The sequence below is a fragment of the Seriola lalandi genome, unplaced genomic scaffold (assembly GCF_002814215.2).
Source record: "Seriola lalandi dorsalis isolate HSWRI2012SDOR001 ecotype SW California unplaced genomic scaffold, Sedor1 jcf7180002054937, whole genome shotgun sequence".
Taxonomy (NCBI): Eukaryota; Metazoa; Chordata; class Actinopteri; order Carangiformes; family Carangidae; genus Seriola; species Seriola lalandi.
Window position 1 is genome coordinate 796,131 of NW_019525489.1, and position 12,950 is coordinate 809,080.

A 12,950-nucleotide genomic window follows, 5' to 3' on the forward strand; every position below is an offset into this window, starting at 1 on the left:
CCGAGTGAGTGTTGGGTAAAGGGGTGGCTGACTTTTTTTCCCCAAAAAGAACGGAACAAATCTGCTTGTAGGAACACAGGTTTGATATCCACTAAAGGTCAGCAGTGTGGATGACCGTCAAAGTTTTTAGCTACTTAGCTGACACACTGCCTGCACAGCTGACTGGCTGACTGGCTGACTGGCTTCCTGCCTTGGCACTTGACTCATGTTGACTGGCTGGAATAAAGTAAATTACACACATCATTTCCAAAGATACAGAGAGGCTTCAACAGTACACTGATGAGCCAAAACATTACAACCAGAATGGACACGGACTGGTCTGTGGCTATGCAGCCCCATACACAGCAGGGTGCGATGCACTGTGTGCTGTGACATGTTCCTCCCATAACTATTACTATATTGCCTATTACAAATTGCTAAACCTTGTGCAACAGTCACCCTTCTGTCTGTTCAGACCAGATGAGATAGCCTCAGCGGTGGTTCATGGTTTGTCCCTCCTCAGACCACTGCTGACTGCTTGCACCCCACAAGCCAGGCAATTTCAGAGATTCTCCAGCTGTCTAACCATAACGATTTGGCCCCCTCAGGTCTTTACACCTGCCTGTTTCTCCTACATCCAACATGTTGACTACAGGAACAAACAAATAATCCTTCTAATCAACGTTATTTGCTTCCACGTCTGAGACTGGTTGTAATGTTACCGCTCATCCTTGTATAGTTCCCGTTAGATTCCCTTAAATACATGTTGTAACTACTGTTTCATTCTCTTTTGTAATATAAAAGAAACATATTAAAACTCAAAGTGTTGGTTATTAATCTCTAGAGCATCTATTTAAATAATGTGGAGCAGTTTTCTTAAAATAATATCTGGAATGAAATGACTGTTGAAGCATAATTCACGTTTATTATTTTATTTTTATTTTTTTTTTTGTTGGCCTATGAGTGTGGCACACTGAAAACAAGAATATCCTAAATGATACCAAAGGTGCACTTAAACTGAATGGAAGTCGACTGCAGTGAGACTACAACACTGTCCTCAGGTGTGTTCATGTTTTCGCTCCTACAGATTATCCCCAAGCTGAGGCTTTAAATAAGGATGTTATCTTTGGCAACTCCCCTGGTTAAATAAGAGCTACAGTAGAAAAAACTAAAATTTGAGTGGAAAGCCATGGTTGGTGATGAAAAGCTAGTCAAGTTGCCGCAGCATTATTGAGATGGTCAGACAGAGAGATGGAGCCTCCTTCAATCTCTCTGATAGGGGCAATCAACTGATGAAACAGACTGAAAGATGGAGAGACGGAGGAGGTCTCACTCTCAGAGTGATTTTCACACACTCGTCCTATCTTTACGCCCTATCTCTCTCGCTTCTCTCCTCTTCCTAATCATCCCTCCGTCGCTCCTTCCTCCTGCGTGATGTGAAGGTGAGGAGAGGAAAATGTATGACAGGAGAACCTTGTTGAACAGACACAGGCAGATAATGGACTATCCTATTACTGAAACAAGCAGAGTGGCATTGTGCCTCTGAATGACAGGGGTGATGGCTGGACCAAGGGGAGCGGAGAGAGTGGGAGGACAGGAGAGAGAAAGAGGGAGAAATAGTGGGGGAGGGAGACATTACAAAGGGGGGGTGAGACACAGAGAAGAAAGACAAAGGCAGTGAAAGAGAGGAGAGGAAATCAACATGATGAGAGAGTAAATAGCAGTGGGAGGGAGGAAGAAAGAGAATCACATTGAGAGATGGATAATAGTCTGGACACACTAAAGACGACCTGTATTATATGAGGCTGATTTGTATGAGCCTGTTTGTGTTACAGAACCCTGGTGAGATGATAGTAATCTTCACTCATGTGGAATCACGGAAATCTACAGATTGGTGACAAATTAAGCTGTTGGGCAACCAAAAGCTGCCAGAGCAGCTTCAATGCTCCTCAGCATTGATTCTACAAATCTCTGAAACTCTACTGGACGAATGGACACCATTCTTCTAAAGGATTTTCCCTCCTTAGGTGATTTGATGACGGTGATGGTCCAAAATCTCCCATAAATGTGAAGACAGTGAAGCATAACATTTGATTCACATCATTTTCATACTCATTAAACCATTACGTGACCCCCTCCGTGCCCCATGGAGGGGGGCACTGTCATCCTGGAAGAGACCACTCCCATCAGGATAGAAATGTTTCATCATAGGATAAAGGTGATCACTTCCCTCTCAGGCAACAGGTGGACCCAAACCGTGCAAGCAAAATATACCAAACAGCATAACTGAGCCACCATTTCCCCTCACTATAGGGGTCAGGCACTCAGGTCTGTATACTGTTCTTTTGGTGCACTCACCTTCTTGTGGAGAATATGGTGAAGGATGGCTCATCTTAGCATATCACTTTTCTCCACATCTCTGTAGACCAGAGCTGATGGTTTCTGCACCACTGAACTCTCACATGTGCATCCATCTTTGTAATGAGGGGTTTATGCACTGCAGCACTGTAATATCCCTCTCTGTGTAACTGTGGACGGACTGTTCTTGCTGACACAGTCTGATCACGTTCCTGCATTGACATTGTCAGTCACCTGAAGAAGAACATGCTCTTCTGTTTTCCCCTACATATCGCACTAATGTACGCGCATCATGGTTATCACATGTGAATCGTCAACCTCAGTTCCCTATTTACTTTCCATTAGATTTAAATGCAGATGTCACTTTACTTTTCACCAGCTAATCAGTCTTTATGACTCTGGCTGTCTGTGCCCCAAAAATGAACCCTCTTTCAAAGTCACTTAGATCTTTTCCTCTTTTCATCTTCATAGAAAATCAGAATCAACTGGCCACAGAGCAAGACTGGATCTTAACTGTTTAATTGCACCATGCAGTGCACCTGTGTGGAAGCATCTGCATTTCTTATAATTCTCCACTCATTTATCCAGGTTTTTCCTTTAATACCTCACTCATCTGTATTTCTGAACTTCTTTTTTTTTTTTTCTTACATGCATGTTACCCTTCTGGCAATTTACTTGTAATATCAAAGAACTGTTGTTTAAAAAGCTGGTGTACGATTATGTGCTCAGTTCATAAAAGCTCTCCATTCACTGATGCTGTTTCCTCAGGTACAAAACAACATTAATTATGAAATTGAGAAATTATTAAAACAAAACCCTACTGATACAAAACTGAATAAACATAATATGACAACATGAACATTTAACACTGTTGTGTGTACACAAAATTAGAACAAAAAAAAAAACATGCAATCAAAAGACGTGTGTGTTCATAGTGAAGAGAAATATGCTGATATCTTTATTTTTATTTACATTTTACCTCCCTGGTTTGTGTCATTTTCTTCTCATGGCAATAGCTGTAATTTTGGATTTAGCCCACATCCTGAAATACCCAGAAATGGCCTTAAGCAGGATGTGAGTTGGTGTTTAAAATGCTGTGTGCATATAAAGATGCCAGTGTTTCCTGAAGGAATTAGAATTAATGTATCTTCAGAAACAGCTTCTGCTTCTCGCCTCTCACAGTCACAGGCCTTAGTCAGCAACTGAGTGGTCCTCTTCTCTGCTACGTGACATATTCCTGAGATACTATCTGCGCTGCGAGGGCTTATAAATTATCTCACCCTGAAAATGTCAAGTGTGACCATGTTGTATGTGTCAGCAGGAAGTGGGTCACCATGTCGCGCTGAGTCACCTGTCTGTCTTTTTGTTAACTTGCACTGCTTGGTTTTATCTGTTGTGACCTTCTCAGGAATCTGCATGTCAAACCTGCTTCCTACGTAATGAAGATGTTAAGGCTGAAGTGGAGAACATGTGCTTTTCATGTTTCATGTGATGTATTCCATAAACTCTGATACTGTTCTCCTGCCCGCCTCTTTTAATTACAGTCTGTGTAGAACCACAAAGCAAAGTTTGAGTTTATTTTGATGCCATCAGCTCAAAACTGACACTGCAACAAAAGCTGACTAACTGGAAGAACCTTCTTTATCCTCCTACAAGTTCACATTTTGCTGCAGTGCACCCACCAACCATGGAAAACCATCTCCGCCAGGTCACCCCAAATATGCACAGTCACAATGACTGAAGGGGATTCTTATGCAGCCTAGAAGAATATCACTACCACCAATTTTACCTCAAAATTTCTTGTGATTACATGTTTACACTTCTAAAACTAATGGCTGGGCAATTCATTTGCAAGAAGACGCCAAGGAACTTACTTCCCATTAAGCAGTCCTTTGAAAATACAGCAGAATCCTGATGAAGACAGTGTGATACGATCAAAAGCTCTGGAACAAGTGAGTTGAGATATATTTTTACTATTTTTCCAAGGCAAAGAAAAAGAAAATTCACAGACAGAGGAGGAGAAATCCTTTAAGCTCTTGAAATAATGGAAAGTTTCAAAAGTTTCATGACAGCTGATAAGGACAGTTTGATATGGTCAAAAGTTCCAGAATAAGTGGATCTTGAGCTGGGATTGCGTTATCAACTGCTGCTTCTAATGTCAAGAATGAACGGTAAAGCTTTGTAGGATTATGTTGATGATAATGGCATCGCAAATTGTACACATGCAAAAGTGTCTCCAACATCTGAAGAATTTATGATATTACCTTTTTTTTGTTTTAGGTTCATAGATTTATACGATCTCAGAGATAAGAGAATAGAGAGCGTAAACAAACAGCCTAAACATGCAAATTTTTTTAAATGCAATGCCACAGTTTATCTGTTTAGAACAGAGGCTGTCAATGGCAGCAGAAACACGTAACGCAGAAGGTCTGGGACCCAAGAATGTTTCTCTCTCAACCTTAAAAGCAGAAATCTGTCACAGTTCATACATACATTCATTTATCTTCTTCCAGTCTTTTCCATATTACCAACTCTTTAAAACCTTACAACGTCCCCTGCTCTGCAGTAAACCCCGGCCTGCTCAACTGTTGCCTGTTCCCTAATCAGCTCTTAGTATTTACACTGGCCCATTTCCACTGATTCCCTGTCAGATCGTCTATTGAGCTTTCCACACTGTAGCCTTTCTTGCCTTTCTTGCCTGCTTGTTTTAGAGCACCTGGCTGTTAGGATTTGGCCTTTGTCTGCTCCTTTTGCCTGGTTCATCTGTTCAGCTTAATAAAAGTGAACCATTTTGAACTTTGTGTGCTGACTCAGGGCTGTGATATTGAGTCCTCCTAAACCTGAGTCATGACAGAACACTTCCAGTAACATCAGAATAATATTTGGTCAAAGCTTTGTGGAGTAACATTGAGTTCTGCAAGTCCTTTGTTAATTATCCTTCACAGATTATCCATCACAGATGATGCCAGTATATGAAGGTTCACCACTGTGTTGCGCTCTGTTGCAAGGTTTATTTACTTGAGTAGATCTCAAAAAATAAAAATCTCAGCCGTTCTGCATTTTGAGTAAGAAATAGCTGCCTCCACCACATTTTCTGCTGATAATTTGAAAGACAGTGAGCACTTTGGTTCTAGCAGCAGTAATCTGCCACTATCAGCAAACAGCACTTATGACTAATTGCCAAGCACTTATCAAAAACTCCTACTACAGAGCCAATACGCACCACTGACTGTTTATAATAAGATAAAGAGGAACTACATATTATTCTGTTTTCTCTTTAAGAAACATCAATTTAACATCCAATCACAACTGTAACAGTTTCACTGTAACAAAACAAGTTTCGATGAAATTCCTGATAGACAATATGTATAATAGTTTCTATTTCAATTCAGAGTACAATGTAGAGTATTTTCAAAAATTTCCAATCAATCCGAAAAATGTTTTATTTCTTTATAACCTCAGGGTGTTGTTCTGCCTCACAGTCACATTATTACATTCAACATGATGTGGTCAACAGCAGTGCTATACACTTGTCATTGATGTGCTATCATCTGTAAACACTCATTCATGCTGTCCGCAGTAGGATGCTGACAGTAACATTTGTGCATTTGTTGCCATTAAAATGTAATTTTCTAAATAGAATTCAGTACAGGAGCTGTTTTTGTTGCCCCTTATATGTACAGTCTGTCATACATAACAGTTCATCATCGGCAGCTGGTGACATACAGCCAAAGGTGTGTTGGCTGGCCATATGTTGGTGGTTGATTTTTCATGTTTTGAACTGATGAGATCGAGTTTCTCATCTCATCAACACTGTCTCCATTTTGTCCTGCCACTGCTTTTTCACAGAATAAATCATTGTATTGGACAAGAAATGTGTCACATTAGTTAAAACAACAGATCTAACTGATCTAACTTTTTTTTTTTTTTTTAAAAGGAATGGATCTCAATTTTTGAAAGGTAGCATAGCCTGTCTCTTTCTGAAGGTAAACAAATCCACCTACTGGCTCGAATGAACATGTGATGTCTTGTTTTTAAATTTTAGGCAAAGCTGCGTGAGTGTACCTTTAATTATTTTGAGATCTAGCACTTCTTGGCGAGCTATATATAAATGATGGTGCTTGACCTTGGTTGCCATGCTGGATAATCTCTGCCTGGTGTGTGCGTGTGAGTATGAATATGTGCATGTGTTACTGCCTATGCCTTTTTATTTGTGCATACATGCACCTCTGTGTATCGCCCGCGTGTGTCCGCGTCTTCATGCACGCATCGTTTCCCTGCATGTCTGTGTGTTTGCATGCATACAGAATGTGTTCACGCAGACATTTTTGTGTGTCGGCGTGTCAGCATGTATATGCGCGCACAGCGGCCACATCTATCACATAGTCCAGAGAGTTACAGAGTGTGAAATCAACTTTGACATTCATGGTTCTAACCTCCCAAGGCCATCCTAAAGCGGAACACTTAGAGTGGAGTGTCACTTTTCAGACAGAGAATAATAGCCGAGTCTTCTCCGGTCTTTGAAGACGACTTTTCATTCTCTCACTGACTCTTATTCATTTTGACCTAGCCCATGGAAATAATGGGCTAAATACTCTTATCTTTCTTCTTCTTTGCTACTCACACTGTCTCTTCTTCTCTATTGCATGGTGTCTTCTTTTCACTGTGTCACTATTCTCCACAAACCTTCTTATGTCACAACAATGACAGGGTGTTACATATTCAAAAAGAAAAAAGACAGAGGTCATAGTCCTAACCGGCCAGCATTTATCCATTTAGCCATTTTCTCATTTGTTAACCCGGTGTCCCATAACCTTAACAACAAAGTATTCATATTAACCCAAACCACAATGTTTCCAAACCTTAGAAAAGTCTTTTGAAACCCAAACCATCTTTCCATTAACCTATCCAAGTTGTTTCTGTGCCTGAACCTAACCAAACTTTAAGCACTGAGATCTCAGTTAGGAGGACTTGATGACTTACTCTCCAGTGTCAGATAATGTTGATCATATCTCAAGCTTTTATCTTTATCTGAAATTCAGCTTTTACTTTGAAATGCAAAAGCAACATCCAAGACAAACATTTCAGAATGAAGCTGTTTGTATCACTGTTACATACAGAGTAAAAAATGAAGGGGTATGTGATGTCTGAATGTTGAAAGACCAAGTTTGTGTTCAATTTAACTGTCCCCCCTCTAACACAATACAAGCCGACTCAATACAGTCTCTGTATTCATCCCTCTTTCTCCATTTCATGTCACGTTCTCGCACTTTGTTCCATCTTTACTTCCATGATTTGTGCCCTTTCCTGTCGAACTTTCTCACTTTCTACTGTCGAAGCGGCGCCTTTGATCGGTTTTTTGGTTGGGCGCAAACAAGTTCTCTGTTGCATTATCATTCTACTGGTTTAAGTTACATCAGCAACTCACGAAGTCTCAGCTCTTGTCTTTTAACCAGTTTTTGTATTTGGATTTCTCCAAACTCACTGAACTTGAAGAGACACTCGTCTGGTCATGCAAGATTAGGTTTTCTGTTCATTCAGGCATTTGATTGTGTGCAAGAGTGTTTGTCATGCACGGTGCTTAGGAGAATTAAGGCGTGTCCTGTTTGGGCAGAGAAGAGCCCCCAGAGCCCTGAAGGAGGATGACACTGAACACAATGTTAGAGAAAATAAGCTGAGTATGTTCCTGGTTGATTCTTGGGGCTTTTGCTTATGATGACGATGCTTAGTGATAAATCAAACAAATAAATTTGTCTAGTGATTCACTTAGGTTTGGAAGAATGCAACGGGGAAACTGTGAGAATAACCAACCAAGCCATAAGGAGAGTGTACAGTTGGAGTTTTTAAGACAATAAAGTTGCATTCACTTCAATAACATATACCCCAACACCTAAAAAGTGTAATTGCACTGTCAAATTGATGAAGATGTTTTCTGAAGTTGTTTGTGTTTTGTCTATTTGCATGTGTTTTTTTAAGTTGCAGGGCACTGAGCTCTCAGGGCCACCATAGATCTGCATCAAAACAAACATTGGTATCTATTATACATCAGTGTTTTTTATTCAAGTAGGTGAGGGAGTTTTTCAGACAAAAAGTGAAAATGTATATTATTATTATTACCTTGCGATGTTTAGAAAGACCTTTTTCTTTTGTCTGTGCCAAACCTAATCGCTTATCATTTGGCATTAATGGAAATATTTTTAAAAACATGTGGAGGTGCAGCTAATAACAAACAGGCTGAATATAAAATATGACCTACTTGGTCATAAATACTTAATTCAAATTGCAGGCCGTTACTCAACACATAATGTAGGTAATTTGCAAAAGAGGGCTGAACGATCAATTTGGGACACAAGGATGTATCGGTGTCTACAGAATGAGCCCATTACCTAATGAGTAAGTTGACAAATGGGCCACTCTCACAGATGGAGTGTAGCTTTAACCTGTCTGGACCTGTGGAGGATGAGCTGGGTGTGCATGGACCTCAGCAGAAATGATTATGTCTCTGGTGTTTTCCCTCCCATGACAATCTGAGATGTGAACTGGCAACCTTCAGGTCACTCACTGCACGGCTCTCATTTGAAAGAGAAAGTTGTTAATATATATGTCAAGCAATCACTTGTTGTATAGTGAGTTTATAGCAGACCTTTTCCATTTTCTTTATGGAATTTGTTTTTCCTCATGTGCAGTAACTATTGAATTGTATTTGGCTTAAGGATATTGTTTTGACCCACACAGTGTCCTTATAGAGTGCTTCTTTATCATACTTTTTTCTCCTGTAAGAACTGGAGCTGTGCTGCCCCACCGCAATAAATTCAACAAAGAATTAAGAAGAGATATAGGATGTTGGTGCATTCCTCCAGGCAGCTTTGTGTAACACGGTTCATAACTGAGGATGCACAGAAGAATATTTGTGTTTTGGTAGATAAAAGAGGATGAAGTAGGACATATTCTTAAGGTATAGAGACAGTAGCTTTTTGGTTTTTCTGTTTTAGCAGTAAGTCATATTGTGGATGTGTATATATGTGTTTGTTTGTATAGGCTTGTGCATGTGCATGTGCATTTGTTAACTCTGGTTTACTTTGTCTTTGTGTTATAGAAGTTGTAGACAGCTCCCGGTCTCCTGATCCCTGTTCTCCTCCAACAGTGTGGAGATGGAGAGAGGGAAAGAGACACTGAGAGAAGAGGGAGAAGAGCAGGTGAAGAAAAAAAGATTGAAAGAAAAAACAGCATGTGGGTTTTTTTATTTTTATTTATCTATTTTTGTTCATTTTACTTTCCTTGACACTTCTGTTTGCCTAAATGATAAGTTTCAATAAACATTCCCAGCAAACTGTAAGAGTAGGACGAGCTGATGTGTTTTCTTCTGGCAGGGAAATCGGGGAAGGGAAGAAGTTTCCAGAAAATCCCAAACTTTCACAGTGTTTTCATTCCATTTAATCAATCTCACCCTTCTGTCTCTCTCACTCACAAACTTCCTCTTTCTCTGACAACTGTGTGAAATTAGTGATTTAACAGCTTAATATTCCTGCACACCTTCCTTGAATAGAGATATAAAATATCTGTTGTTTAATTACTTAAGTGTATTTTATTGGCATCACAAGAGCTTTATTTTGTATCTTCACTTCAAGGACTGATCAGACATGCAAGATTAAAGTGGTTTTCAGAGACCTCAGCATCCAGATGGAAACACTTGTTGGATCCACAGACTGGTCTGCAAGCATTTCTACAATTACCAGTCAACTAATACTGCCAGTTAAGTGAGGCGGCACATATTCTGAACACAGCGCTGCTGATTACAGTATCAATCGTCCGAAACTATGTACATGTTTAGTGGTTAGGCCATAATTATCCACAGTTTAAGTTTTTCAGATATTTTAGATTTTATGGTAATAAAAGACTGTTTAAGATGAAATTGAAAGCTTTGATTAGACCAGTAATTGCGTTGACAGGATGGGCTTTGAAGTTACATGTCCTTGAAATGTAATATGAATAATGAATCTAAAAGCCATTTACTTTAGAAAAATGTACATGTGATACACAATGGTATGTTTTTGAATGTTTTAAATTTGAGGTTTTGGTTGAGTGCTGGCCACCACATTGATTGTGAGCGGAGCCACAAAATCCAAATTGAGGCCAAAAAAAAAAAAGAAACGCTAACAAGAAAAAAAAATCCAGAAGAACTACAGTACCTTATGCAGACTTAATGTTTTTCTGAACGCATATTAACCATCTGAGGGATCTGAAAGCTACCTGCCCTGGGGTAAATTATGAATGAGAGTAAATAAATACATAAGTGGTTTCTGAGGAAAGACGATCAGCGAAAACCTTGAGACCCAGATGTTTCCTCTCAGAAGTGCTAATATCAGTGTGAAAATGTGAGTAAATCTTTATCTCGCAATTAAGAGGTAGTGAGAATGTGGTCTGTGTCGATCTCTTCCTGTTAAACGATAATTTGCTGAGATGTTACAGCCACTTTGTCGCTGATTGACACTGTATGTTAACCTGTATATGTCATTTTCTTTGCAGTTTGCTTTCTGGCCTTTAACTGATCAGAGATAACTTGAGATCATGTGTCACCGTGGTGAAGATTAAGCTTTTCTGATGCTACAGAAGCACTATACATGTGGATCCATCTTTGCACGGTAACATGGATGAGGCAACCATTCAAAAAACCAGTATTTTACCCTCCTTGGTTGGATTTGTACAAAATCCAGTACAATTGCCAATGTGATCCAACACCCTCACAAGAAACCAAAGAAAGAAAAAATATATATATTATTTACTTAATTTATGTGCACTCATTACATTCAGTATGAGAGTCTCTGCTGTCATTGTCATTTAAGTTGGCGTTTCTCTCTTCTCCTTACAAACACACACACACACACAAACACACAGTGGAGTAGCAGAGAGGTAGTTTGACAGCTCATTACGTTAAATGCAATAAAAGCTGTGTTATAAATCCCTCTAAAACCAAAGATAGACAGAGATCAACTCCAAACGTCTCAAAGACAAGCCAAACATCAGCATTTTTAAATGCACACAATCTGGTGATCGTGGTGAGGAGCCGGTGCTGGCTGTAGCACTGGTAGCTCTCCTGCTGTTACAGCTGCACCCACCAGACAAGCATGACAGCCTTTGACTCATCTTGGCTGTCAGAGAGAAAGTACTCCTGCCTCCACAGGGCCGATATTGGTAAGAGATAGGTTGCAAAAGTATAAGTATAAATATTCACTTAATTAATCTTTATACAATCTTGCAGCATTGTGATCAATCTGTCCAGTTTTCATCTGCACAGAAAATCAAATAATTAAATGAATAAAACTGTTTCCTGTTCTGTGTTTTTATTGAAGAATCAATTAATCTTACAACCTTTGTTTTTAAAAAGGGAAACTGAGCACACCAGTCAGCTTAGATGTTTCAGGTTAGAATAAATTAAGTTCGAGTGACATTTTCCACCCACTCCATGAAATCGACTTCTGCCTAATATGCTTTTGGTCCAAGTAATATTCCTTTTTATGTAGTCCTTTGTGTTTGACATTATAATAAAACGCTGTATTGTTAAGACACACTCCCACTCCGCCTCCATCTCTTTCAAACTCACACTCTCTTTTATGTTGCGCTCCGCAGAGATTATTGTCAGAATATTGTTGTGTATAAGATCAGTTCTCATTGACAGGGAGAAGAAGAGGCAGGAAAATGGTATGGAGGCATGCAGAAAGACGCATTGTAGGGAAAGGAAGGAGTGAATGAAAGCAAATTATGCGCGCCTGACACAGACCCAAACTGGAGGGTGGGGTTGGCCAGAATCAAGCAGCCCAGTCTCATTAAAATTGGTAAAATTATCATCGATTTTAGATGATATGTGGTATCGCTAAATTTGTCAGCCACCAAGTAACAAGAAACTGAAAAACATAAATGTTAGATGTATTTCAGTTAACTTAGAAGCACAAAGATGAAAACTACACATGTTCTCCTGTCTTGTTATTCTATTTTACCGTACACCTACATTATAAGGTTTTGTGTGGTTGTGTTTTGTCTAAATACTAGACTACTTAGACACCAGACACTAGGGCTCACATGAGGTTAGGTCAACCCTGCCTCCTATAAATTATGTTAATCACTGCCTGGAGTATGTTCACAGGCAATGATTTTTGTGAGCTAATGAATCTCCTGTACAGGAGACACAGGGAGGCGGTCAGGATGGATGGCAGGTGTACAAAGTGCAGGACTGCGACACCAGAGACCAGGGTTTAGGCAACAAAAGCGCTTTGGTTAAGATTAGGTGAAAGATTGTCATACTTTTTACTGATTTATATCATTTATTTCATGTTTGTAAACTGAACCTGAGAAGGAAATAAACAACCTAATCTCTGCATCCAAAAGAAAGTTTTCCTGCCACAAAAATACGACACAAAGCAGAGGTGACTACAAGCAGGGCACTGAAATGAAAATGTTTTGTAAAAAAAATACAGAAAATACTGTGTTTGTCTTCAGCTCCAATCTCCAACCATTCTCTCTTTAAAAGTTATGTCTTACGCCATCCACAACTTATGATACTGTTTCAATTAATAAACCATTATCATTGCCCCTCTGTCGTATTTGACAGACAAGAG